Source organism: Hippopotamus amphibius, chromosome 1 (genome assembly GCF_030028045.1).
Source record: "Hippopotamus amphibius kiboko isolate mHipAmp2 chromosome 1, mHipAmp2.hap2, whole genome shotgun sequence".
Taxonomy (NCBI): domain Eukaryota; kingdom Metazoa; phylum Chordata; class Mammalia; order Artiodactyla; family Hippopotamidae; genus Hippopotamus; species Hippopotamus amphibius.
This window is the reverse complement of record NC_080186.1, coordinates 159,378,820-159,404,753: the sequence shown is the minus strand read 5'-3', so window position 1 is coordinate 159,404,753 and position 25,934 is coordinate 159,378,820. Positions and strand designations below refer to the sequence as shown.

General features: G+C 46.6%; 1 long non-coding RNA gene and 1 other non-coding gene across 2 annotated transcripts in view; both read left to right on the top strand.

Moving 5' to 3' along the window:
- The first annotated feature begins 1,205 nt into the window (after nt 1-1,205).
- The window catches only part of LOC130851690 (uncharacterized), a 125,833-nt gene continuing 101,104 nt past the window's right edge, over nt 1,206-25,934 (top strand). Inside the window, exon 1 of the long non-coding RNA XR_009053251.1 lies at nt 1,206-1,275. This is a non-coding gene — a long non-coding RNA (uncharacterized LOC130851690). The remainder of the gene's footprint in view (nt 1,276-25,934) is intronic.
- TRNAD-GUC (transfer RNA aspartic acid (anticodon GUC)) lies at nt 9,151-9,222 on the top strand. The gene has a single exon. It is a non-coding gene; the product is annotated as a tRNA-Asp (tRNA).

The window sequence follows — 25,934 nt, the reverse complement described above, 5'->3', positions numbered from 1 at the left end:
AGCACCCACTTCTGTACTACGCCGTGCCAGGTGCTCTATGAAGCATGCAGCCTGATCTCCGACTTTAGTCCAAGTTCAGAAGAAAGTACGTGAAGAGAACATTCAGGAGGCTTTGCTGAAATTCCAGGAGAGAGGAGATGGACCCCAAATGGGGGGCCAGTGGGACTGAAAAAGAGAGATGCAGGAGCCAGGGACACAGTGTTGGCAGATACCAGCAGGACTTAGCGAGGATGTAGGAGAAAGATGAAGTCCTGGGGTCTGCCTTGGGTGACCAGAAAGTCCTATTGGCAGAGCTGGGGACACTGGAGCAACTTGGACCAGTAGTCCTCATATTTTAGGGTGTTTGAGTCACCTGTAGGGCTTAATACTACAGATTCCTAGCACCCATCCCTGACCTACTGAGTCTGAATTTCTGCAGTGGGCCCAGAATCTGCCTTTTTAGCAGGTACCACGGAGGCTTCTGATGTAGGTGGTCTGCAAATCACGCCTTGAGAAATCCCAGATTAGAGAAGATAAACATCTTAGCCTGGCCCTGAAGAAAGCAGTCTGAGCCAAGGGCTAAGGCACTTAGGCCTTATCTGGGAGGTGAAATCCCAGGAGTGGGAGGGCAAGTGGGAAAGATGCAATAGGACACATGGAATTTTTGTGTTGGCCACCATTTCAGAATAAGCCGTGAAGAATCAAGCAGCTGACTCTGTGTGGGGGCTGCTGCAGGCAGTTTTCAGGAGGAATCACACCTCAGCGTAGTACTTGCGGTGCGATGGATATACAGTAGGGGAATCTGGTTCTCTCCCCATGTTGCCCGATTCCTGTTTCCCATTGGTACAAGTCCCCGCACCAGGAGCTCACTCCCCTGCCTCTCAGAATTGTGCCAACTGTCCCCTTGGTGACCTCTCAGGAGGCCAGGTCCCATACCCCTGGCGGTAGAGCGCAGGGCAACCAGGGTGGGTAGGGTGCTGGCCTGAGAGGCAGAAGGAAGCAGTGAGAAGGGGCCCAGCTTTGTCTCCCAGTAGAGGAGGGAAGTCAGGCCGGGAAAGGTGGATTGCCAGTTCCTATGAGTTAGAGTTCTGAAGTTGGATAGTAAGAAGAAAGATTTCTAGGGAAATGATCTACATGGAGTTACATTAACAATGGCAATAAGAAAGGAAGAATTTGTATCCATAGGGAATGTCTTTAAATTCTTCTTTGTTTGTGTTTCTTGCCCCAGAAAAAACTTCCAGCTGAAGAGGACACCGGTGGCGAGTTTTGGCAAAAAGGAGGTGGCAGAAATTTAAGGTATCACCTGTTTATTTTATGTCCTGAATTAAGTTTCTTCCTTCTCAGCCTGAAGTTCTAGTAGAAAGTTCCACTTGATGAAAGAGCAAATGAGTTTGTGAATCTCCTTTGAAATCGCACATCTTTTTTTCTCTGAAGACCTGTAAGTTCCTAAGATGCTCTGAAAGGAAAATAAAAATAATAATTGTAATTCTTAAGGTCTGCCAGTGGCCTACGGGATTCCAGAGAGTAATAACCTCACTTAACATTTACTTGAAGCTTTTCATCTGTGTGTTACCAGAATTTGGCTAACATTACATACTGGTAAATGCATTAATCCGTCACAGAAATAAGGGGAATTTAGTCACAGGACGTTTAAATAACCAATCATGTTGTATAAGGAGCTGACAGTGAATAGATGTGTAGATTTATTTTCTGCTATCATGATGAACAAAAGTATTTTATCATCCTGCATAAAAGTATTTCAGATGGCTATGAGATCAGATCCTAGGAAGAAGGATAGAAGACTATCTCTTGACAGTCATAAAGATGTTGATAACTCAGTGGTGAGAAGTTGATTTTAGTATGTATGTGTGATTTCTGGGGGCGGGGGTAAAAATTTGCAGCTGTTGTTTATTTATCTGACTGAAGTATAGTTGATTTACAATGTTGTGTTAATTTCTGTGTTATGGCAAAGTGATTCAATATATGTATACATACATTCTTTTTCATATTCTTTTCCATTGTGGTTTATTATGGGATATCGAATGTAATTCCCTGTGCTATGCAGTAGGACCTTGTTTATCTGTTCTCTGTATAATAGTTTGCATAGGCTAATCCCAAATTTCCAATCCATCACACTGCACCCCACTCCCTCTTGACAACCACAAGTCTGTTCTCTGTAAGTCTGTTTCGTAGATAGGTTCATTTGTGTCATACTTTAGATTCCACCTGTAAGTGATATTATATGGTATTTGTCTTTCTCTTTCTGACTTCACTTAGTATGATAATTCTAGGTCCATCCATGTTGCTGTAAGTGGCATTATTTCATTCTTTTTTTTTATGGCTGAGTAATATTCTAGTGTATATATGTACCACATCTTTTTTTTTTTAATTAATTAATCAATTTATTTTATTGTCTGTGTTGGGTCTTTTTTGCTGTGCACGGGCTTTCTTTTTAGTTTCGGTGAGTGGGGGCTACTCTTCGTTGTGGTGCACGGGCTCCTTATTGCCGTGGCTTCTCTTGTTGCGGGCATGGGCTCTAGGCACGTGGGCTTCAGTAGTTGCAGCACATGGGCTCAATAGTTGTGGCTCATGGGCTCTAAAGCGCAGGCTCAATAGTTGTGGGGCATGGGCTTAGTTGCTCCGCGGCATGTGGGATCTTCCTGGAGCAGGGATCGAACCTGTGTCCCCTGCGTTGGCAGGTGGGTTCTCAACCACTGCGCCACCTAGGAAGCCCGGTCCCACCATCTTCTTTATCCATTCATCTATTGATGGATGCTTAGGTTGTTTCCGTGTCCTGGCTATTGTGAATAGTGCTTGCAACTGTTTTTAATGCAATCACGGTGCTTGTGAGTAGAGGTAAGGGATGGGTGAGGATTGGTAGATAACTCATGATTTGAGGTAGAAGTTAAAGGATAGACAAATGAATAAAGTGTGGATTATTAAGTGCCTGTAGGCAATGTCATTACTTTGAATTAAGAAGTAAAGGAAAGGTTTTGAGCAACTGGAAGGGCAAAATAGGGAATAGGAAGAAATGCCACGCTGGTGTCATATAAAGAAAGAGAAATGGATAAAGAGAGAGAGAGAGATTATTGTAGGGAGTAAAAGTAATCCATTAATGAATTTATTGCAAGAGATATTGGCCATATAGAAAGGAGACTCATGAGCCGCATATTTTAGAGAGTGGTTATTGGGGACTGGATCTGATGCTCATTCAACAACATTTTACTGAGTAACAAGTACATACATGGCACTGAGACAGCAATGAGAAGAAGAGCTTGTCTCTTTACTTCCTGGGTCACATCTTTCCTCTCTGGACCATCAGGTACTGCATAGCTGTTTAGAAAAAGAAAGAAAATATGGTAAAAAAAGGATGCTTTGTCTATAAGCTTTCTTCTAGCTCTCGAATTCTTTGATTCTGAGCCAAGATCCCTAGAGCTCCACAGAGGCTGTAGCAAGTATATTCTTTGCAGGCTAGATCCCTATAGGGTTGGATGGTGGTGGTGGTTGTTGTTTTAACATCCTGCCTCCCAATCTTATTTCTACCAGAGAGGTTCATTTATTTTTTTGCAAACTGATGGAAAGCCTAACTGAAGCCAGCTTAAGCATGAAAGTAATTTATTGGCTCCCAGTACCAAAAAGTCATGAGTGGATTCGTTCAGGAATGGCTGGATCCAGGACCTCAAATGCTATCACAGTATTCCGAGTTCTGTCTTTCTCTTTCTTGGTTCTGCTTTCCCTGGGTTGTTTCCATTTTCAGATCTGCTCTTCCCTGTGGCAGCAGGATGACTGCCGCAGCTTCAGGCTCATCACCTATCCACCTCCAGCTTGGGTAGGGGACGTGTCTGCCCCAGCAGGAGCTCCCACACACATCCTGTAAGTCATGCTGATTATACTGGTTTGGGTCAGATGCTCATCCTTGAATCACATGCTCTGGCCGGAGGGATTAAATTGTGCTGATTGGTTAGAACTGGGCCACATTGCTCCTCCCGGCCAGCGCCTTGTGGACTGGGGAGCTTGGGACAGCGTAACCGGCAGATGAGGGAATGGATTCTGGTAAGCCAGAAATTAATCCTGCGCTCCCCCAGACTCAGTGAAACCTAGGGAGAGACCCGAGGTTCTGATCCAGAAAAACAAGAAGAGGTCAGTCAGACAGGCAAGAAAGACTTCCGATCCCAAAATGGCTCCGAGATGGAATGACGCATCCAGGGTGGCAGCTCACTGCCTACTCAGCATGTCGTTTGTTCCACGGGCTGACCAGGGGTTTCGTGTGACCGTGGTACATAGTTACTTTCAGGAGATGGTGGGGCGGTGTGTGTGTGGGGGAAATCCTCCACTTCCTGTTTAAGATTACACTCTTCACCCTCCCCTCCCACGCAGGCCATATGTGCATTCTGAGCCTCAGCATCCAGCCAGAGAAGCCCTTTGTGTTTTCTTGGCAAAACTAGGGCCCAGTAATTAAAGTCCATATGCAAAGCTGCTCCCCCCCAGCCCACACTGGGGGCTTTTAATGAGTATGTAATTGGTCAGAGAGGTACTATCAAATAGCTCCCAGTCTGGGCGGCTGGAAATGCGGCGTTTGAAAAGCCCCAGACCAGAGAGGGATAATACATGCTTTAAGTCCCATCTGTTGGAATGATTTGTTTAAGATAGAAATTTCTGTTCTGTTACTATTTTCAATGATTCTGCTTATAGTGTTGCTTCAAACCTTGTAACAACTACCAGAGTATTCACAGGAGGTAAGACTGTGAGTAAGTGAAGTAGAAGAAGACAAATCCATGTTTCTCCTTTCGAAGAAATTCACACAGTTCGGTAGGGATGGGGAGGGAAAGAGGCGAGTTGGGCATTTTTGAGTAGCTGGGCGGGAACTTTGGGGTTCTGTCCGTTCGTGCTAACAGCCATCAGGGAAATCAGTCCATTAGCAGCTTGTGGCCTTTGAAATGAAGAGCACTCGTGTCCCTTAGCGTTGCCCCCGGAGCACCCTATGAGTGAGTCTGTCTCCATGGGAGGAAGGACTTGGAGTTCACCTTGGCAGACAAGGGTCATCAACTGTGGAGAAGCAAAGAGAGCAAGAAGCAGGGAGGCAGAGACCTCATTGCCCTGTGGAAGCCACGCAGACGGGAGTGAAGCTGGAGTGAGAGTGATGATGAGGATGAGCTGCTCTTGTATCAGTAGTCGTAACGGTCTTAGCGCCGCCATCATCAGGGCAGCCCGCAGGTTCCCTGCGTCACTGTGTGCTTGGTGCCATGCTCAGCATCTTCTGTGACTCTTCACACTGTCTATGACGTTGCTCCTATAGCTCCCTCTGTTTCACAGATGAGGAATCAGACTGCATTGGCTTGACTGACTTGCTCGAGGTCACCAGCTTGTAAGTAGCAGAGCTGGGGCTTGAACCCCAGTGGTCTGACGCTGGCGTCTGGGCTCTCAACCACCAGGCTTGCTCCCTCCTCCCGAGTATCACCAAGTGCCCTGATTTTACTTGAAGAACATGTCCTGGAAAAAGGAAGGCAGGATGAGGTCTGGCTCAGCTCCTGTGCTTTCTTACCCAGCTCTCAAGTGTGGAAGTGAGGTGTTGATACCCACCAGGACCACACCCAGGGAGGGGGTGAGAACATGTGTGCAAGGGGTGGTGGAAGAGTGTGGCGCATTCAGGCCCCTAGAAGGCCCACCTAACCTCGTATGGGCCTCTCTGTCCCTTCATGTGGCCGGAACCTGAGGGTCCAGGCACTGTTCCCTGCGAGGGACTTTTCCTCCTGTCTCCTTTCACTCAGGTATTTGGGGGCTAAAAGACGGGCCCTGTTTCTGCCCTGTTTGCTCTGCTAGATGGAAGTCATCTTTGAAGAGATGCTTGTGCTCAGTCATTTGGCTTGAGGCCTGCGCCCCCTGGGAGAAGGCCTGACTGTCTTTTTCTATCTTCTCCTTGTTCTTCTGCTGTCTGCCTGTACATTCATCCATTCATCCCTGGTCCTTCCCTCCAGTGCGCTCACTTTCTCTCCCTTGGCTGGAGAGGGTCTGGGGAGGTGGCATGGGGTCCATCACCCCATTTCCCCCACTTGCTGTGCTCCCTCGTGTGTCATGGGGAGGGCCGGCTCTTGTTGGAGGCTCAGAACCGCGCCCGGGGGGGTGAATGCTCAGGATCGTCCCTATGCTCAGCTTGCTTTAGCGGGGAGCAGGGAGCAGACGTCCTGATTGGTCTCTGCTCAGAGCCGGAGGCCAACCCAGCCAAAAGTAAAGTGTTGCTTTGCCTTGCTTTGTTCTCTGTGCTCCCCATTCCCCCAGGGGACTTGTGGGGACAGGGACTGGTCTGTGGCAGGACTCGGGCTTTTCTGTGTCCTGGCCCCTCGCATCACGATGCCGTGTTACTCTCACTCCTTCAGAGTCTCTGTGCACACACCCTGTGCTTGCTCGCGGGCACTGGACAGACTGTTAGCCTACCAAGATGGGTCATTCTGGGTGAATGGGGTCTGGATTGAAGGAGATGGGAAGAATTTGTGCTTATGTCATGGTGCCCTGAACAGAATGTAGGAGATGAAAGCATTTGCGTAAAGTAGCACAGAACCAGGAAATGGGAAAAGGATGGAAGGGAAGTGGGGGATGGGGCGGGGGGGAGCGTTGTAGGAATTGACAAGAAAGGAAAGTCAGAAAGTCTGGCTTCTAGATGGAAGTCCTCTTTGAAGAGAAAACTAGTGATTGTTTATAATCCCATATTTAACATAAATTAGAGGGGATTAAGGCCAGAATCTAGAGTAAATGTTATTTGTCTCACACTTAAATCTTTGCTTCTAGAATGCTTTCTTCTTGCAAAATAACAGTATTCTGGGTTTGGATGGTGATGCCATATGAATAGATCTTGGTTTAGAAGAGTAATCTACTAATCCCCCACCCCCTGCCATGAGAGCTGTTTATAGTATCTTTCCTTTCTGTAACACCTGAAAGGAAGGTTGGTTTAACAAAAATCTTTGTAGCATTTCTGGTAAAACTAAGGGCCTTGCCTGACACTGCACGTGGTTTGGTTTATAATCTAGGGATGGTTCCAGCGTGCAGAGATTCAAAGTGGGTTTCTTTGTGGCTTGTCCGCACCTGCCGGAGATCTGGTGCACCGATTAAAGTTACAAGGCAGCTATTAGCCACCAACTGACACCAAGATTATAGGTTAAAATCTGAATTGGTTTAAACGGTGTCATGTGTCCACCAAGGCAGAGAGTGAGGTGGGGGACATGTGTTTGGCAAATGGTAGGAAGCCACTCCAGTCTGGGGAAGGAAGTCTTCTTATTAACAACAGTTACAAACCAAGTGAAGTGGGGTCGGGGTCGGTTTGTTGGAAAAGCTTTGAATTTGGAGTCAGGGAGACCTTAAGTTTTGAGACCTGATGGTGTGACCCTGGTTAGCCTCAGTTTGTCATCTTGAAAATGGGAATGGTAATCCTTGATTTATAAAAAGAATTTGGTGAGTTGGAAATCATATCATTCTTGCTGGCATTAATGCAACAAAGTTACACCGAGCTGCTTTAATAGAAAATGAGCAGCGGGACATCCCTGGCGGTCCAGTGGTTAAGACTCTGTGCTTCCAGTACTTCCACTGCAGGGGGTGTGGGTTCGATCCCTGGCTGGGGAACTAAGATCCTGCATGCCACGTGGCAGGGCCAGAAATTTTTTTAAAAAGAAAATGAGCAGCAGCAGCATTGGAAGGAGGAGAATGTTGTAGAAGCATCCAGCCGTGGGGTGAATGAGTACAGTGTGATGGCAAGAAAGGAGACCCCCAGTCCCGGATTCAAGTCCTGGCTTCGGAACTTACTAGCTCTTTGACATTGGGCAACCTCTCTGAGCCACGGTGTCCACATCCGGACACTGGGGACAACACTGACAGCAACCTCACAGCAGGGCTGTTGTGAGGAGGAGCTGATGTGCTCCAGGTCAGTGCTGGGCCCACGGGCTCCAGACGTGCTCATAAATGTTAGGCACCTTCGCTGTTAGTCACCTTGCTCCATCAAGCAACACTTCTCCCTCTGACATCGCCACTATTTATTCTCAACTGGAATTTCTTTCTCTTCCTCCAACTGTCCTCAGATGCTTCCTACAAGCATTCCTCAGACTTCAGTAATTGCCAGCCCCCTGCCCAATTTTTGCCACCTATGCGTGCCGCCTCTCTTGTTATCTATCATTGTTTCCTTTAAGTCAACTTTTTAATCCTTAAATGCATTTAAAGGAAACTTCACATCACGATGGTAAGTGAAAAATCTGTGTAGATCTTAAAATAGAATGTTTATGACTCACCTAAAATTTCCATGTGCACTGTCAGACACATATGTTATACTTGGGGAAATATTGGTCTAATCCTTTGCTATTCAAAGTGTGGTTCCTGGACCAGCAGTATCAGTATCCCCTGAAAGCTTGTTAGAAATGCAGAATGTCAGGCCTCACCCCAGACCTCCTGACTCAGAATCTGCATTTTAAGAAGATCCCCAATGGTTTTTTAAAAAATTAATTAATTAATTAATTTATTTATTGGCTGCATTGGGTCTTCGTTGCTATGTGTGGGCTTTTCTCCAGTTACGACACGTGGGGGCTACTCTTCATTGTGGTGCTTGGGCTTCTCAGTGCTCTGGCTTCTCTTGTTGTGGAGCACAGGCTCTAGCTGCGTGGTCTTCAGTAATTGCGGCATGTGGGCTCAGTAATTGTGGCTCACGGGCTCTAGAGCGCAGGCTCAGTAGTTGTGGTGCACAGGCTTAGTTGCTCCGTGGCATGTGGGATCTTTCCGGGCCAGGGATCAAACCCGTATCCCCTGAATTGGCAGGCAGATTCTTAACCACTGTGCCACCGGAGAAGTACCCCCAATGATTGATATACTTTGGAGGGGATCATTTATTCTTTTTTTTTTGAGGTGAAATTCACATGTATACTTTTAAGGTTTGAGAAGCAGTGGTCTAGGGGATGTGTAAAGTTCCTTCCAGCTCTGACAACTACTGCCAAATATTGATATTTCTCCCTCTTTCCAAAATCCAAGTCCATATTTCCAACCGAGATGTTCTACTCTCAGCCTAAACCCTGCCTCCGGCATCTCCTATTCGCCCAGATGGACCTGGTAACCATCTTTAACTCCTTCCTCCCCTTCCCCCACATCAGTTCCTACCAAGTAGACCCAACTCTGTCTCCAACAAGATGTTCTTCTTAGACTTCCCTGGTGGTCCAGTGGTTAAGACTCTGTGCTGTCACTGCAGGGGCACAGGTTCAATCCCTGGTCAGGGAACTAGGATTCTGCAGGCCATAGGATGTGCCAAAAAGAAAAAAAAAACGATTTTCTGCTCGATTCTGTAGCTCCTCCTGTGCCGCTTGCCCCTCATCTGAGTGCTGGCTGTTGCCCTCTCCCTGCATTCTCATTCCTCCAGGAATCTTTTCAAGCTCCGTGTTCTTGAGGCACAAGTGTGATCGTATCATCCACTGTTAAGTCACCTTGTGTGAGTCCCTGTTACCTACCACGGAGCAACCAGACTCCTTGGTCTGTCCTATAAGGCTCTCCGTTTCGTCACTAATATCAGGCTCTCACCTACATATGCCCTGAGCTGTAGACAAGTTGTACAAGTCAACATTTTCTTTCCCTGCCTCTGCATCTTTGCCTGTGCTTTCCCATTTCTGAAATGCGTTTCTCTCCAACCTCATCATTTCACGTCCCCACCTCTCAAAACTCCTCCAGTCCATGACCCTTGTTCATGTTTCACCTCCTTCCTGAAGCCTTCCAAGGCTCCCCATCTCCATAGCTCTCTTTAATTTCCACTGACTGGGATGACCTCTGCCTTTTAACATGGTTGTGCTAGAACTAATCTTAACTCTTCAAGCCTGTAGAGCAGGTGTAACTCTCAGTGCCACCATGTCAATTTAACTTTCTTTAACTCAGTTTCTATTCTGAGCTCTCTATCTGCTTGCAAATATACCATCCCATTCTCCATGACACTTCCTTTGGCTCCAGGCAGCATTCTCATTGCTAGAGAATTGGGGCCGAGGCATTTGCGAGGGGGGATAAGGAGTCCTCAGATGCCATCTGTCCAGCTGGAATCTACTGGAATGTACATCATTCTGTTAAGCCTCCAGTCACTGGACATGTAGGTGGCTGCTGCCCTATCTCATGTTTCCCTTTGCAAGGCCTCTTTAGGTCCTGCAGCTGGACTCTCTTTATTGCATTGGTGTCTCTCTTGGACCCAAAGGGCCCTTCTTCTGCCCTGTGCCATGCTGGAGCTGTGCAACTCTGCACAGCTGCCTGGCATTTTAGTGTATCACATAGCTGTACCACCTAGCTGTGGTCTGGGTGCTTCCCCAAGCATGGGTCAGCCCTGAGCTCAGAGCTTCCAAACCTATCTAGAATTTTTGATGTTTCCTTCTTCCTTCGAGGTCATCCAGTTTGAAAGGTTGAAGTCAGGAAGCCTTATATTATCATGCATTTCCCCCTAAAGTGTTAATTACCAGAATCTGCTCCTTTCTCAACAGGGTGTAGACTTTGAAGTGCTAAAGGAATTTTTTTCTCTCTGCTTTCTCATCCCCTGACTAGCCTGCCAGACTGATTAGGGCAAGGGCCATGGATACAAAGAAACCTGGTGGAAAAGCCACCGTTAATATTATCAATATTATCCTGCTACATGATTTGTAAACTGCTCGGGGACAGGAAACGCTGTTTAATTCATCCTAATATGTCCCTATATTAATTGAAATAGTGCCCACACAGAGAAGGCACTAAATACACAGTTGTGAGGCAAGAGGATAAATGATAGGTGACTTGTTTTGATTCTGTATTATTAGTGCCATATTCTTGGTTTTTCATCTCATTGATACTAAGAGATATCCATCTCTCTCTATATGATGATAAAATAGGAAGAGTAAAAAACCCAGTGATTGGGCCGACTGCATAAAATCAACTAAATAAATGAGAATAATGATATTTGACAGTCCTTTACTCAGTCCTATTGAATGAGGACTTTCTGTGGGCCATAGACTGTTGTGGGGGGCATTGGGAGATATTTGTGGATGAGACATTCAAGGCCCCTGGTGGGATTGTGAGGAAACAAATAATTAATACATGCTCAAATAAACAGGGTAACTTCAGAAATAGACAAGTGCTGTGGAGACGATCACACACGTAAATGTACGATTACACAGAAGGGAAGTCATACAGAGAGACCTGGCCGAATGCTTGTGCCAAGAACTGAAAAAGGGGTAGGAGTCACCAGGCAAAGGAGACAGTGAAGGTGAGGGAGAGGAGGAGGGGTAGGGCGTTTCAGGCATAAGGAAGAGCATGTGCAACGGCCCTGTGGCAGAGAGAAGCATTGTACATGTGCTTAGTATACAGAGAACGAGGGGTGTGTGAACATAAGGAAGGAGGTGAGTAGAGGCAAGTTCATCCTTTCATCTTCTCATCCATTGGGCAGGTATTTGTTGAATGCCTGCCACGTGGCAGGCACACACTCAGGTGCAGTCACAAACAAGATGGACATGGTCCCCACCCTCATGGGGCTCACAGTCAGTCAGTAGAGGGAATGCTCTTGATGCTGTTGTGGCGAGCTAATGGGTTGTTTAATCTCTGCCTTTTATTTACTTGGGAACACTTATTTTGCTAAATTTAATTTCTTCCTTTTAAAAGAAATGACAGCGGGCTTCCTAGGTGGTGCAGTGGTTGAGAATCTGCCTGCCAATGCAGGGGACATGGGTTTGATCCCTGCTCTGGGAAGATCCCACATGCTGTGGAGCAACAAAGCCCGTGTGCCACAACTACTGAGCCTGCGCTTTAGAGCCCGTGAGCCACAACTATTGAGCCCATGTGCTGCAACTACTGAAGCCCACGCGCCTGGAGCCTGTGCTCTGCAACAAGAGAAGCCACGGCAATGAGGAGCCTGCGCACCACAATGAAGAGTAGCCCCCACTCACCGCAACTAAAAAGAAAGCCCGCGCACAGCAAAAAAAGACCCAACACAGCCAATTAAATAAATAAATTAATTAATTAATTAAAAAAAAAAAGAAATGACAGCGTGTTCTTAGTGCCTGCAGTTTTGGAATAATACATTCCTGATGAGAACATCACTTTGCAGGTAGGTAAGCCATGAGGTTGAGACCAAAAGGGCCAGGATGGGTGTTGATTGTAGTTAGTCTGCTGATCGACTTTACTTACAACCTTTGACAAGGTCTTATGAAAACTCGGAATTTGTAAATGCCTAAGTGAGGCTGTCTGGAGGAGGTGGGTAAGATCTGAGCTGGGATCTGAGTTCATGGAGCACCAGTTGCTGTGAACAGATACACACCAGCATTTCCATGGCATATTATGTACAGGTTTATTTCTCACCAGATGTCTCTGGTCAGCGGGTGAATCTCCTCTAAGCAGTGCTTCAGGCTCCCAGATTCCTTCCATCTCGTGGCTCCACCCTCTTCAACATACAGCTTCCAAGGTCACACAGAAGGGGAAAGAACATGGTGAATTTCCGTGGGAGGTTTTAATGGGTCAGGCCTGAAGTCGCATCTGTCACTTCTGCCCATTCCACTGCCGAGAGCTCAGTCACGGGGTCACACTGACTGCAGGGGAGGTTGGGAAATGTAGTCTAGCTACGGGCCCCAGAAGAAATGGAAACTGTTTTAATGAATAATGCACTGGTCTCTACTACCATCTACAATTTAATTAATCCTGGTGCCTTTTGTACTTGGGTTCACATTATTTTGTGGCCTTTGTCTGTTCCTTAAGAAAAGGCTGAAGTTGGAAATATTTGAATTTTTGTATGTTGATATATGGTTTAAATAATGACACCCAAAAAATTTTCATTACTTTTATTTTTTCTTCCTTCTCTTCCTTCTCTTCCTTCTCTTGCTTTCCTCCCTCCCTCCCTCCTCTGTTGAGAATTAGGAATTTCCATTAATTCTGATTTAGAATTTACAGGTTTGAATATAGTCAGCTTGCCTTTTATGCTTTTGTCAGTCTAAAAAATGTCAATGGACAATTAATAACAATTTAGAAACCACTTATCTCCATTTGGAGGGGGAATACGTGGGGTATAGTTAGCTTTGAGAGCATAAGATCATTTGCTTTTATGGCCACCTTATCCTGACCACAGGAAAGGAGGGGGAGGAATTCAGGCTCTTCATGACTCAAACCCTCAGTATCTGTCTCCATCCTTAATAACAAATGGGAAGGGGAGCAGTAATGGGGGCCTGTTTCTGAGAGCTGTGCATTTTCTCCCTGATCCTATAGGGCTGTGAAATGTGAAAGACATCAGGGACTCTGAGCACGGCTCCCCTAAATGCCCTGTTGCCCACAGGGAACCAGCCAAAGGCTTCAGATGGCTGGACAGGTGGCCTTGTAATTAAAACCTTTCCCTTCTAACTACAGGCCTTGTTTTGCCAGGAATCCGAGGTGAAGAAAATGTTCTAGTTAGATGCCTATACCAGCTGCTTTGAAAGCTTCCCCACAGCTGTCCCCAGACCACAGCAGACAGCCACATCTCTGCTTTCAGAATCTTGGGGGCTTAGTGTTATTTGAGATGGGATAAGCGGGCATAGAGTTGAGGGAAGATTTCTTCCTGATCTCAAAAGTTCAGAGCCTTTTTGAAGACTGGAACAGAACAAAAGAAAGTCTGGAATGCGTGCATTTCCTCTTTATATCAACTTTGTGAGATAGGGGCCATTATTAGTCCTTATGTTTTGGATAAGAACACTGAGGCACCCAGGATTTAAGTAGCTAGATTGTGGTCAAGGGGTTAAGCATTAGGGTCTGGATTCACATCCAAGCAGTGTTGACTCCAGGTTCAGACATTAGGATCCTCTCGTCTTAAACAGGTCCAAAATTTAATTCCTGACCACCTCCCCATATAGTCTCCACCTTCATTCTTCCTCCATCCTAGTTCACGGGCCCTCCACTCTCCCAGTTCCTCAGGCCAAAAACCTGGGAGTCATCGTTAACTTCTTCTAGTCTCATCCCCCTGGTAGAATTTACCCGGAAATTCAGTTGCTTGTGTTTACAATCTATATCCAGAATCTGGGCACATCTCGCTGTTTGCAGTGCTACCAACACCTTAGTTAAAGCTGTATCTATTCCATCCTCTAGTCTACAATAGCCTTGATACTGATCTCTCTGTTTTTAGTCTTGCTGTCCTCTGGTCTCTTCCCATCACACCGGCCGGAGGGGTCCAGCCCTGGAGGCAACTCTCCACAAGATCATCCTGGACCTGAACCTCCTTCTCTCTTGTTCACTTTCCCTAGGTGGCTGTGTTCATCTGTGTGGTCAGAGCTGTCTCAGCTCCTTGTCTCCCAGAAAGGGAGTTAGAGAGGAAATCTTGGCAAGCAGTTTCCTTTTAGATAAAAGATGCAAAATTTGTGTACATCATTTCCACTCACATTTCACTGGCAAGTAAAGAGTCACATGGCCAACCTAGCTGCAGGGGAGTCTAGGAAATGTGGTCTCGGAATGGACTGTCATACTCCCAACTCCCCAAGAAGAGGAGACTGGGTTTGGAGATAACTAGCCGTGTGCCAGAGTCCAAGCGGGGAAGCGGGTAGTCCAATCAGGAGGCTGTTCAGGACCCTTAGGTGAGTGTTGACAGTAGCTTGACCTAGAGAAGAGGCAGTGGGGATGGAGAGAGATGGAGAGATTTGTGATGTATTTGGGAGGTAGAACTGGGGGCGGGAGTGGAAGGGTTGAGGAAGAAGCTGGGATCAAGGATAATTCTCGGATACTTCTGTCTTGAGAGACACAGTTAATGCCATTTTCTAGGCCGAGGAAGCCATCTGGAGCGGCCACCTGGGGACAGTGTGTGAGGCCTTTCCCTTAGAGGGCCCATCTTATGTCGTAGTGGAAGCAACCACACCAGGTGGGAGAGTCTGAGGAGCAGGCTGCCAGGTGGATCAGATGTGTTTCACCTTGAAATGCTTCAGAGGAAAGAGGAGGGCCGCCTGTTTTTGGTGCATTGGTAGCCAAGGTGCTGGCAGGGTAGAGGTTGATGCTAGATGCCGGGAGCCATGGAGCCCAAGTGGCATGTGGTTGCAGCCCCAGGTTAGGTCAGCAGAGCTGCTTTCGGTTTGGGGGAAGGGAGGAGCTGGGTAGAGGCACTTATTTTTCAGCACCTGGGCCAGAAGAGGTCATGCTCTCAGCACCTCGACGCCCCTTGACGTTGAGGGCTCTTAAGTGTTTTTCTGTCTCCTGTTTGCCTGAGTTGGAGCGTGGTGTAAGGAAATGTGTTTGCAATTAGAGTAGTCAAGAGACAGAGGGTCTGGAAGGATGACTAACTCACCCAGCTGGGCAGTTATGAGGCCTGTTCTGGCCATTTTGAGAGGCAGGGTGGATGGGGTAGGGGTTGGGGGGGGGCAGTGGTGCAAGGCTTAGGGGTCAGACACAACTTGAGGCTGACCAATTCTGAAAGAACTGACAAAGCCAAGTCACTCACTCTGAGTCTGGGGCCAAGACGCTCAGCCTGAGATGAGCCCAGCTGGTCCTGCCACCTCTGAGAGTGTGCCTGGGCCAGTGCTAGTTCTTATAAATGTCAGCTATTTAAAAACATAGTTAAAAAAAATTAAAAAAAAAAAAAACATTGTTTATTATTAATTTCTAAGTTACTTAGTATTGTGCCATGTAAAATTTTTTTCACTTCTATTTCACCACCGAGAGAGTTGAAGTTCAGTGTCTAGTCCAGGGTACCATGGTAAGGGTTTGAAACGTTGCTCGTGAATACACTCTTCAGCTCACAAACTGGCTCTTTCGGTGTCTACAGGGTTAAGCATCATCGGGGCCAGGGTAGGTCATGGCCCCCGTGGTCCTGCAGTTCAGAAAAAGGGCTCCAGGCAGGAGGTCACAGGCCTGGGTTTGAGGCCAGCTCCCCCTTGCCTAGCTCTGGGACCCTGGGCCTTGAGTAACTCATGTGGCCTCCTGGGGTCTGTTGCCTTTTCTTTAAAATAGGGAGTAACCATTTCCCTGCCTACCTTGAGGGTATTGTTGGGAGGATGCTGCAAGATGGCCCATGAAGGCACTTGGAAGTCAGTAAACTGCCGCATGGCACAAGGTCTCTCTGTGATCTCAAAGAAATGATCAAATACAGACATGAGGGCTCCGGTGCTTTTAATTTCTGCCTGCAGTTACCACTCGTGAGGAGGGAAAGGTGGTTTGACGTTGGAAAACCCAATTTGTGTTTATGGCGGAAGGAATAGAAAAACACCTTTAGATCAGTGTTAATAAGAGAAGTGGGGAGAAGCCTTCATCTCCCTGTGATGACTGATATGTTATTTAGTACTGAGATTCTTGGATCAGTGAGTTTGTTGCTGTAGCCACGCACTCACCCAAGGGTCAGAACCTGTGGGACAGAGGAGTGGTCATGATCCCACCCAATGGAGGCCGTGAAGGCAGACCTAGACCTACTGCTGCTGGGCAGCATCTGAGCCCAGGGGGTGGCTCTGACCTGCCACCTGGGGTGCCCGGGTTAAACGCATCCAGGACTGAGCAGGCTTGGAGCTCCCATGCCAGCAGCAGAGCCTGACGTGTAAGCCCGAGTGCTAACCTAGTGCCGTAGCTGGGAGGACAAAACCTGTGATATGCTTCTGGGAATTGCATTCTCAGTATCAAGTCACTGAGCTTGTCTTAGTGAGCATAAAATCAAAGCAAAGGCGTTAGCAAGACTTGGTGGGATATTTTATCTAATCTGTCCTGGATGAAGACCTTTTGAGCTTTATCTCTGTCATTGACCTTTCAACATAGCAAAATTCTCCAGCTCACCATAGGCAGGGCTTCCTGAGTAAACTCCAATGGGGTCTTCTTATCCTGTTCAGCCTTTTCTTGAGTCACCAAAAACTTCTGTCATCACAGGTCTGCCTCCTCCCCTAATCATATGACAGTTTCTGAGGTCTGACCTTCTCTGCCATTTGCTGCATTAAAATCAGTCTCTTCCTTTTGAGTCAGGCAGCCTAGGACCCTTTAGAAGTCACACACTTAGACATCTTTTTTTTTTCTCTTTTTAAAAAATTTATTTATTTATTTATTTTATTTTTGGGCTGCGTTGGATCTTCGTTGTTGTACGTGGGCTTTCTCTAGTTGTGGTTAGCGGGGGCTACTCTTTGTTGTGGTGCACAGTCTTCTCAATGCAATAGCTTCTCTTGTTGTGGCGCACGGGCTCTAGGCATGTGGGCTCAGTAGTTGTGGCGCATGGGCTTAGTTGCTCCAAGGCATGTGGGATCTTCCCGGAGCAGAGATCAAACCCATGTTCCCTGCATTGGCAGGTGGATTCTTAATCACTGCACCACCAGGTAAGTCCCTAGACATCATTTCTTTTATTTTTTATTTTTTTTATTTTTTTGGGGGTACACCAAGTTCAATCATCTGTTTTTATACACATATCCCCGCATTCCCTCCCTTCCTTGACTCCCCCCCCTCGAGTCCCCCCACCCTCCCCACCCCAGTCCTCTAAGGCATCTTCCATCCTCGAGTTGGACTCCCTTTGTTATACAACAACTTCCCACTGACTGTTTTACAGTTGGTAGTATATATATGTCTGTGCTACTCTCTCGCTTCGTCTCAGTTTCCCCTTCACCCCCCGCCCCCTCCCATACCTCGAGTTCTCCAGTCCATTCTTTGTATCTGCATCCTTGTTCTTGTCACTGAGTTCATCAGTACCATTTTTAGATTCCGTATATGTGAGTTAGCATACAATATTTGTCTTTCTCTTTCTGACTTACTTCACTCTGTATGACAGATTGTAGTTCTATCCACCTCATTACATATAGCTCCATCTCATCCCTTTTTATAGCTGAGTAATATTCCATTGTATATATATGCCACATCTTCTGTATCCATTCATTTGTTGATGGGCATTTCCGTTGCTTCCATGTCCTGGCTATTGTAAAGAGTGCTGCAATAAACATTATGGTACAAGTTTCTTTTGGGATTATGGTTTTCTTTGGGTATATGCCCAGGAGTGGGATTACTGGATCATATGGTAGTTCTATTTGTAGTATTTTAAGAAACCTGCAAATTGTTTTCCATAGTGGCTGTACCAACTTACAGTCCCACCAACAGTGCAGGAGAGTTCCCTTTTCTCCACACCCTCTCCAACATTTGTGGTTTCCAGATTTTGTGATGATGGCCATTCTGACTGGTGTGAGGTGATACCTCATTGTGGGTTTGACTTGCATTTCTCTGATGATTAGTGATGTTGAGCATCTTTTCATGTGTGTGTTGGCCATCTGTATGTCTTCTTTGGAGAAATCTAGACATCATTTCTTACGTGGGTAAGTTTCTGGGGGAAAATGTGCACATTCAGCTAACCTCCTGTCTTTTATATTGGATCTTTTTAGCTTCTGTACAAGAATGAGGCATCTTCTAACCTGCTCTTCAAATTCTAGGTTACATCATCTTTGACCTTGCCCCCTTCTCTGCACTGAATATATTTGACTCCATCCATTGACTTTTTTCAGGGGCCTCTCATGTGTGAGAATAATGCTTTAGTTAAAAGGCACAGGCTTTTGAATCAGACCTGGATTCATATCCCAGCTCCACCACTTACTGGCTGAGTCACCGTAAGCAAGCTTTATCTAACCTCAGTTTCACCCCCTGTAAAATGCGGTTGAGTACCCACCTGAATAGGGTTTTCATGAGGATTAAATGCAATAGTGTGTATAAAGTGCTTAGTTCAGTGGTTTTACGTGATGTGTGTAATAAAAATAAACAAAACTTTGAAAATGTATAATGCTCTATGCATTTATTCATATGTTTCTAAACAAATATGTATGGAGTCCCCTGCATATGCCAGACCAGCTCTAGGCTCTAAGGAGCAGCAGCAGTGAAAACAAAGTCCATGTCCTCATAGAGCTTACGTCTAGTTGAGGTGTAGGCAATAAGCAGATAAACTCATAAATGTGGTGTCAAAGAGCAAAAAATGCCTTGAAGAAAAATAAAGCAGGGAAAGGGGACAGAATGACAGGGGTGGGGTGGAGGTTTCATTCCTCAAACTTGCCCCCTTGATGTGGGGCCTTTGTATTGGCTGTGCCTTCTGCTGGGATGTCCCCCATCCCATCCCCCATCCCCCAGGATTGCTCTTATTTCTTTAAGGGGTCTGCCTAAGCATCACTACATCAGAGAAGCACCTCTTATCTAAAAAAAAATGATACACATACACAAAATGCGTAAAGAGATGCCATTCCTCCCTTTGAAGTTTATAGTCCTATAAAACTGACAAGTAGACAAATGACTATCCTTCCAGATGAAGGTAGTTGCCTTAACAGAAGTACAAATAACATTCAGTTAAGGGAGTCAGGAAAGGCTATATTTAAAAAATGATACTTGAGATGTTGCTTGACATAAAAAGAACAGGGACTTTGGAATTGGAGCAAGCTCCCTTGGTGATCTTGGGCATCACTCAGAGCATGAAGATAAGGACAGCTACCTCACAAGGCCCTTGTGTTCACTGAGAAACAAGTGAAGTCCCAAGCGCCCATGGAGGTCAGCTCTCGATGGTGCCCTCTTCCCACTAATAAATAATTAATAGTGGTGTTTGGGGTGTGTTCCCATCAGCATTCAACTCTCGAAATGTGCTGTTGTCTTGTGATTGTTTATCTGGGCATCTGGCTCTACCAGGAGAAGGGGAGCTTCTCGCAGACCTGCATGTCTGTGTCCTTGGCGTGGGTGGCACCATGCCTGTCATGCGGGGGCAGTTGATCAAGGACAATGAGTACATCATCTTGCAGAGGCAGAACTGTTCTGCACAGGCAGGGACCTCAAGGGATGGTCTGTTCTGTTCTCCATGTCTGTACCTCAGTACCCCCAAATTGTTTTTGACAGATGGGCATTTAGCATATTCTTGAAAGAAGACTCCACTTCCTCCCTAGGGAAATGCGTGCTGGGTTTAACCACATAATTCAAAGCAGGTAAAATAATGCCAGCATGCCTCCCTCGTAGAGCCTTGATTCTATTTTGATGCCCCTGGTTTTTAGAAGGAAGTAAAGAATATTGATTTTTCCAATGCAAGGTCTGTAAACAGATTATTATTTTTTTTAAGATCAGAGATAGTCTTTAAGACATGGAGGTTTTCAATATCAGTTAAATCTTAGTTGTTCTAGAGAATAACTGAATATCAAGATAGTGTCCTTTCCAGGCATATTTCTCTTCCTATACTGTTTTTTGAAAAAAAAAGAGCTTTCTGTTCGTTTTCATCTCATAGCAACTCCACCAAAAAATAAACAAGACATGGAAGAGAGACGGTCCGAATAATTATGCTTAGGACATTATTAAAATGTGGGAAAATGTAGAGTGGATGCCGTAGTCTGTTGGTGGGCTTGGGGATTCCTTGTTGATGGTACTTGGTCACTTCTCACCTCTGTCCTCTATCAACATAATTTAAGGTGAAAGCCACTGAGAATTTGGAAGTCACATCTGGAGTTGGATTGTCAAGGGGCTCACGTGGGCTTTTGTGGGAAACTCTCCCTGCTCCTCAGAGCTTCCACCACAGTCATGGAATGTGGACCACCAAGACTGGTCTGGAGCTCAGGGCCTCAGGCAGCCCTGTAAGTGCTGCAGCCCCAAACCAGGAAAGGATTCGTTTGTCACAATGAAAGCTTTGACCCCAACCGTGGGCTGCCAGGGGAACCATTGCCTTGGAATCTGCCTGATTCCCCAGGATAGAAAGTTGCCTCAGAAAAATGCCACGAGACACTTTCTAATCACTGAAAATTGCTTTGGCCGACATCTCCTCTAAAGGAAGCCCAAAGGCCTTGGGTAAAGGTGGCATCAACACCTCCTGGGCTACAGAATTGAGTGCATCATCAAGCAGACTAAAACACACACTCACTTTCTTCAGATAGAGTGATATTGTACTCATGGAGGAGGGGCGGGCACTCTCTGGCCTCTGAGTACAGTTACGTTTACTGCTGCCTTGGTTATGGCAGCTGCTTTTGGGGAGAGTTCAGCACTGGGGAAGGCACAAGACATTCATCTAAACCAGAGCGCACACCAGAGAGGACCCGGCAGCTGTGTTGTTTCCAGCTCTCAAGCATTGGGTGGTGCTGTGAGCCTTCCCCTCCACCCTCAGAACTGCTGCATACCCCTCCCACAGAGAATCATCATCCAGATCATCCAGCGTGTGCTTCCTTCCCTGTGCTCCAGGGCTTGAAAGCCAGCTCTGCCCTCCACCAGCTCTGCCCTGACCACTGTAGGTCAAGGCATGTGGCACTAGGCCTTCCCAGGCTCCCCACCCCAGCCTTTGTACCTAATGGGAAAGGATGGACACCTGGGAGCATCCCTTCAAAAGGTTACTAAGCCCTCACCTTGTGAAAGGTCCATTAGTAGATCTCACATTTCTGAACATCCTCGTCTGCCGACAGGTCTATCTTCACCTCCAGTCCCCCAGCCTCGGAGTCCTTTCTGTGCCTGACCATGGCGTCCCCCTCCTCCCACTCCCTCCTCTTGGACTCAGCTCTGTTGTTTATCCCTCTAGCTTAATTTCTATAGCCTCCTCTCACCAGTGGCTTCTTTTTTCCTTTTAAGATGTCCAAGTCTCTCTGATCCTACAAAGGGCCCATACCTTGACCCCATAACCTCTCCAGCTTCTCTTCAGCCTTTCTCTTCCCTTTCTCACCTGAGCCATCTGTGTGCCCTGTGTCCACTTACCTCTCATCCTCCACCACCCAGCCCATTGCCATCTGCCTCTTCCCTCACCGTGGCACCAAGGCGGCTCCTGGGGCACCCACAACTCATCTCCCCAATGCCATGTTTCCTTTGGACCCTTCTCTCCCTGGACCTCCTATTGCTTCTGGCACAGGTGGACACTGCCCCCACTTCCAGTCTCTTAGCTCCTGAATCTTCACGCTCACTTGCTCCATCCCAGTTTCTCAATCCTACATGAATTTCTTTCTCCATTTCTAAAAAATTGATGGCTCCAGGGTGACCTCCTTGACCCACTTCTCCTTCTACTTTGTGTGATGGCATCCACAGCCAGGGCTTTGACCATCATCCAGATGCTAGTGACTACCGGATGTCTATCTGCAGCTCTGCCGTCTCCCCCTCCCCCGCATGTCTTCCTCTCCCCCGCATCCCAGGATTGTGAGCAGGGCGTCAGATGGAAATGCTTTCTGGGGCCAGGCGGATAAAGTCGGTGAGTGAAATGGATTGAGTGTGGCAGGCCAGAGAACCTCTTGTTCTAGCTGAAGGGGATGGCTGCCCCTGGGCTCCAGCCAACTGTTGACATGTAGGAATTCAGGACCGGTGTTGCCAAATTTTCCACTTTTCCCAGAGAAGCCAGAAATACATAATCCTGTTTGGACTCTCTCAGTGATTAAACGGTGGTTCAAAAATGTATGGACCAAAGCCCGTCTGAGAACCATGTCTGAGTGTGGACCACCTGTCTGAGATAACGATTTGACTCATATACTCACTGACAGCCCAACACAATTATTTCAATGCCCACAGCCCCTTCATATTGAACGTGCCCCAAACCAACTTTTTCCCAAACCCTCCCCTCCTTCTCTTGGATACTTTTGCTCAATTAGTGGCACTTGCTTCTATCCACTCACCCAAGCTGGAAATCTGGGGGGATGGTGTCCTTCCTTCCTTCCTTCCTTTCCTTCCTCCTCCACATTCAATCCACCACCAAATGCTACCAACATAACTTCTTAAAGAAATCTTGAATCCATTATCATCTCCCCATCTTTTTACCACTGTTATCATAGTTTAGACTTCTGGCATCTTTTGCTTGGACCAGTAGCCTCCCAAGTGTTTCAGGTGATGATTCAGAGTAGTTGATTCCTCCTGTATATAAATTATTATTCTAAACCAAATATGTCATCTTATTTCCTTGATAGTGTTTGGTTTTAGAATGGGTTTGTGACCCAATCTGGGACAGTGGATGGGAAGGAAGGTTTGCTGGGAAGCTTCTGGCAAAGTTTCCCTTGCTAAAGAAGAGATGTGTCCCTTCTGTCAGTGGCCCTCACTGTGTCCATATGTCACTGTAGGAGCTGCTGCTGCCTCATCTCCTGAAGATGAGGAAAGGCAGTCTGCAGGCAGAGACAGCCGCAGAAAGTGGTAGAGTGGAGAGATGGCCCATGGTGACGTTGTGGAGCCACTGAATCAACCACCTCTGGTGGCTGTCATCTCAAAGCTTGTAGTTATGTTGAATCATGAGTCTCTTGATGAATTCAGCTGGTGAGAGTCAGGGCTTTGTGCAAAGGCAGCAAAGGCATCCTGACTGGTACCCTTGTGTCCTGCCTCCAGGTCTGTGCTCTGTCACTCCACATAACACCTGACTGCCAAGGTGGTCGCTCTGGATGCCGATCTCACCACATCACCCCTGCTAATGGTTCCCATTGCCCGCAGAATAAAGTCTCAGGACTTTAGCAGAATATACAGATGCCTCTGCGACAGGCGCCGTGCCTCCACAGCCCCATCAGCTCACTTGCCTTAACACAGACGATATATTTACTTCAGTCTGATCTGCTTGCAGTACCCTGCATAATGATGCTGTTTAACTCTTTCATTCATTTGACACATTTATACAAGTGCCAGTTCTGGGCCAGGAGCAGTTTGATACATACCAGCTACTAGCCACAAATCCTATCCTCTAGCCATCTCCTCTTCTTGGAGTGCCAACCTTTGGTCTTTATCTGATTCCCACTTTCCTTTTCCCAGTCCAGTGTTCAGCCCTTCTAAACACACACACACACATTCAGATATTATATTACACATACGTGTGTGTACAGACACACACACATATGCATGTGTATATGTATATTTTAAATTGTATCCAGTGGTTTTAAAAACTTTATAAGCGTATAGTAAATTAAAAGAATAGTACGAGTGTTCGTATACCTGGATTCACTAGCACTTTGCTGTATTTGTTCTCTCTTCTCCCAACCCCATGTGTGCATATGTTATACATACACAGATACATTCTTTTCTGAACCATGTGAACATAATTTATAGATCTCATGGCTCCTCACTCGTAAATAGTTCCACTTGTATCTCCTCAGAACAAGGAGATTCTCTTATGTAACTGCAATTGCTGTTAACACATCTAAGACGTTTAACATCAATACAGTAACATTATCTAATACATAGTCCGCATTTGTATTTCCTCAATCATCTCAGAAGTTTGTGGCTTTTTTTTTCATCCAGAATCTTGTAGGCTAAATTCTCACCATTTTGGAGAGGCTTCCTTGAACCCCTTGTGTTCCTCCGTGCTCTCAGATGCCTTGTGCACAATGCTGTCAGGGTGTTTCTCTGCCCTCCCTCCTCTTCACGTTGCATCCCATTTCATTCCCATCCTCATATTCTCCATGCCTAGCACAGGGTGTGGCACGTAGTAAGTAGGTGCTCAGCATTTGTTGGCTGAGTGAGTGGTTAAGTGGCCGAATTGGAGATAAAGCTGTTTTCTTCCTTCCATGTATACCTGCTTTTTGCAGACAGTGATGTTAATAATGTAAGAGCAGAAAGACCCACCTACCAAATGGTGAGGAGAGGGATAATCCAGCTAGAAAACTGTGAAGGGAGAGAGCCAACGATTAACAATGGCCAAGGCCGTGCTCACGTAGAAGCACGTCCCAGAGAACTAACAGCATCAGTGGAAAAGAACACCGGCCTTCTAGCAGTTGTTGCACAGCCCCCATTGTATTTGCAGGTCCATCTTACAAACAGAAACCAGGACCCCTTCCAAGTGAGATTACCGCAAAACCCCACATCTACCCAGAGTTGTCCTTTCTCCCAGAATGCATTTGTCAGCCATCGGGCTGGGTCTGCTCCTAGCAGGCGAGAGAAGTGTCTCTTAGCTCTGATGGCAGCATTTCTCCCCTCTCAGTTTGATATTTATGTGTGGAGTCAGGTCTGAAAAGCTATCTAAGTTTATGACAGCTGATACCATAATGAGTATTTGGATCCAGAGACTCTAAATATGAACCCAAAGAACATTTTCATTCTGCTGCTGCCACTTCCTCAACCAAGAAAAATGTGGAGGCAGGTTTGGGACTTGGTGAGGTCACTGAAAAAGCTTCTGGCCATTTGTGAGAAAGTGACCACTTGCTGTCTTCCTTGAAGGGCTCGTGTTTCTTTCCTAATTGGCCACATTGTTTTTTGCTTGGTGTCTTAAGACCCCCTGCATTCCCTGGGAGAGTTCACTGATGAATTAAAAAAATAAATTCTTAATAAGCCACTCAAACACAGAGAGAGATACAGTCTTCCCAGCTACCATAGGCACTGATCTAAAGAGGCAACCCAATACAGCTGATTGACTTTGGTGTACCTCAAACACTGGTACAAGAATGTAAAGCAATTATATTCCAATAAAAAATAAAAATAAGAAATAAAGAGGCAGCCCAACCACCTCACTCTCCTGCTGGATGACACCTCTGGGCATCTATAAAGGGACGGGCGTTGTGGGTACCAAGGTGAATAAGCCACTGCCTTCAGGAGCTCATCGTCTACTGGGATAAGGAGACACACAGAGTCTCCATGTTTATGGGGAGTGTGATGGGGGGTTGTGTGGGCCACCACCCCAGCTAGGGGAGGGTGAGGCAAGGAAGGGCTGGCAGGCGGAAGCAGGTATAGGTTAGGTAGGAATTAAGGAGCCAGGTCGGGGGTGTTCGAGGCTACGGGCCGTGGATGAGGCAGTTAGGGAGACTTTGGTCATCGTCGGGGACGAAGCGGGCATCGCCTCTGTGTAGGTGCTGCTCGGAGTGTGCTATTTTTTATACTGTAAGATGCCAGCAGCAAATCTGAAGGCTACCTCTGAGCCGACTCGGCAACTCTGCCTCCTTGGCTCTGGGTGGATCCTCTAATGTTACTCCCACTAAGGGTTAAAGGTAGGAGACTCCCCCCCACCCCCCCCAAAATAAAAAAAGGCAGTGAAGGTAATTACACCGCCATCTATTTGGCTGCTGAAGAATTTACCATTCAAGGAGATAGGACCCTGCCTCACCAGAGGCGTTTAACAGTCCAACACTATCACATTACCCAGATTGTATAAAGAGTATGAA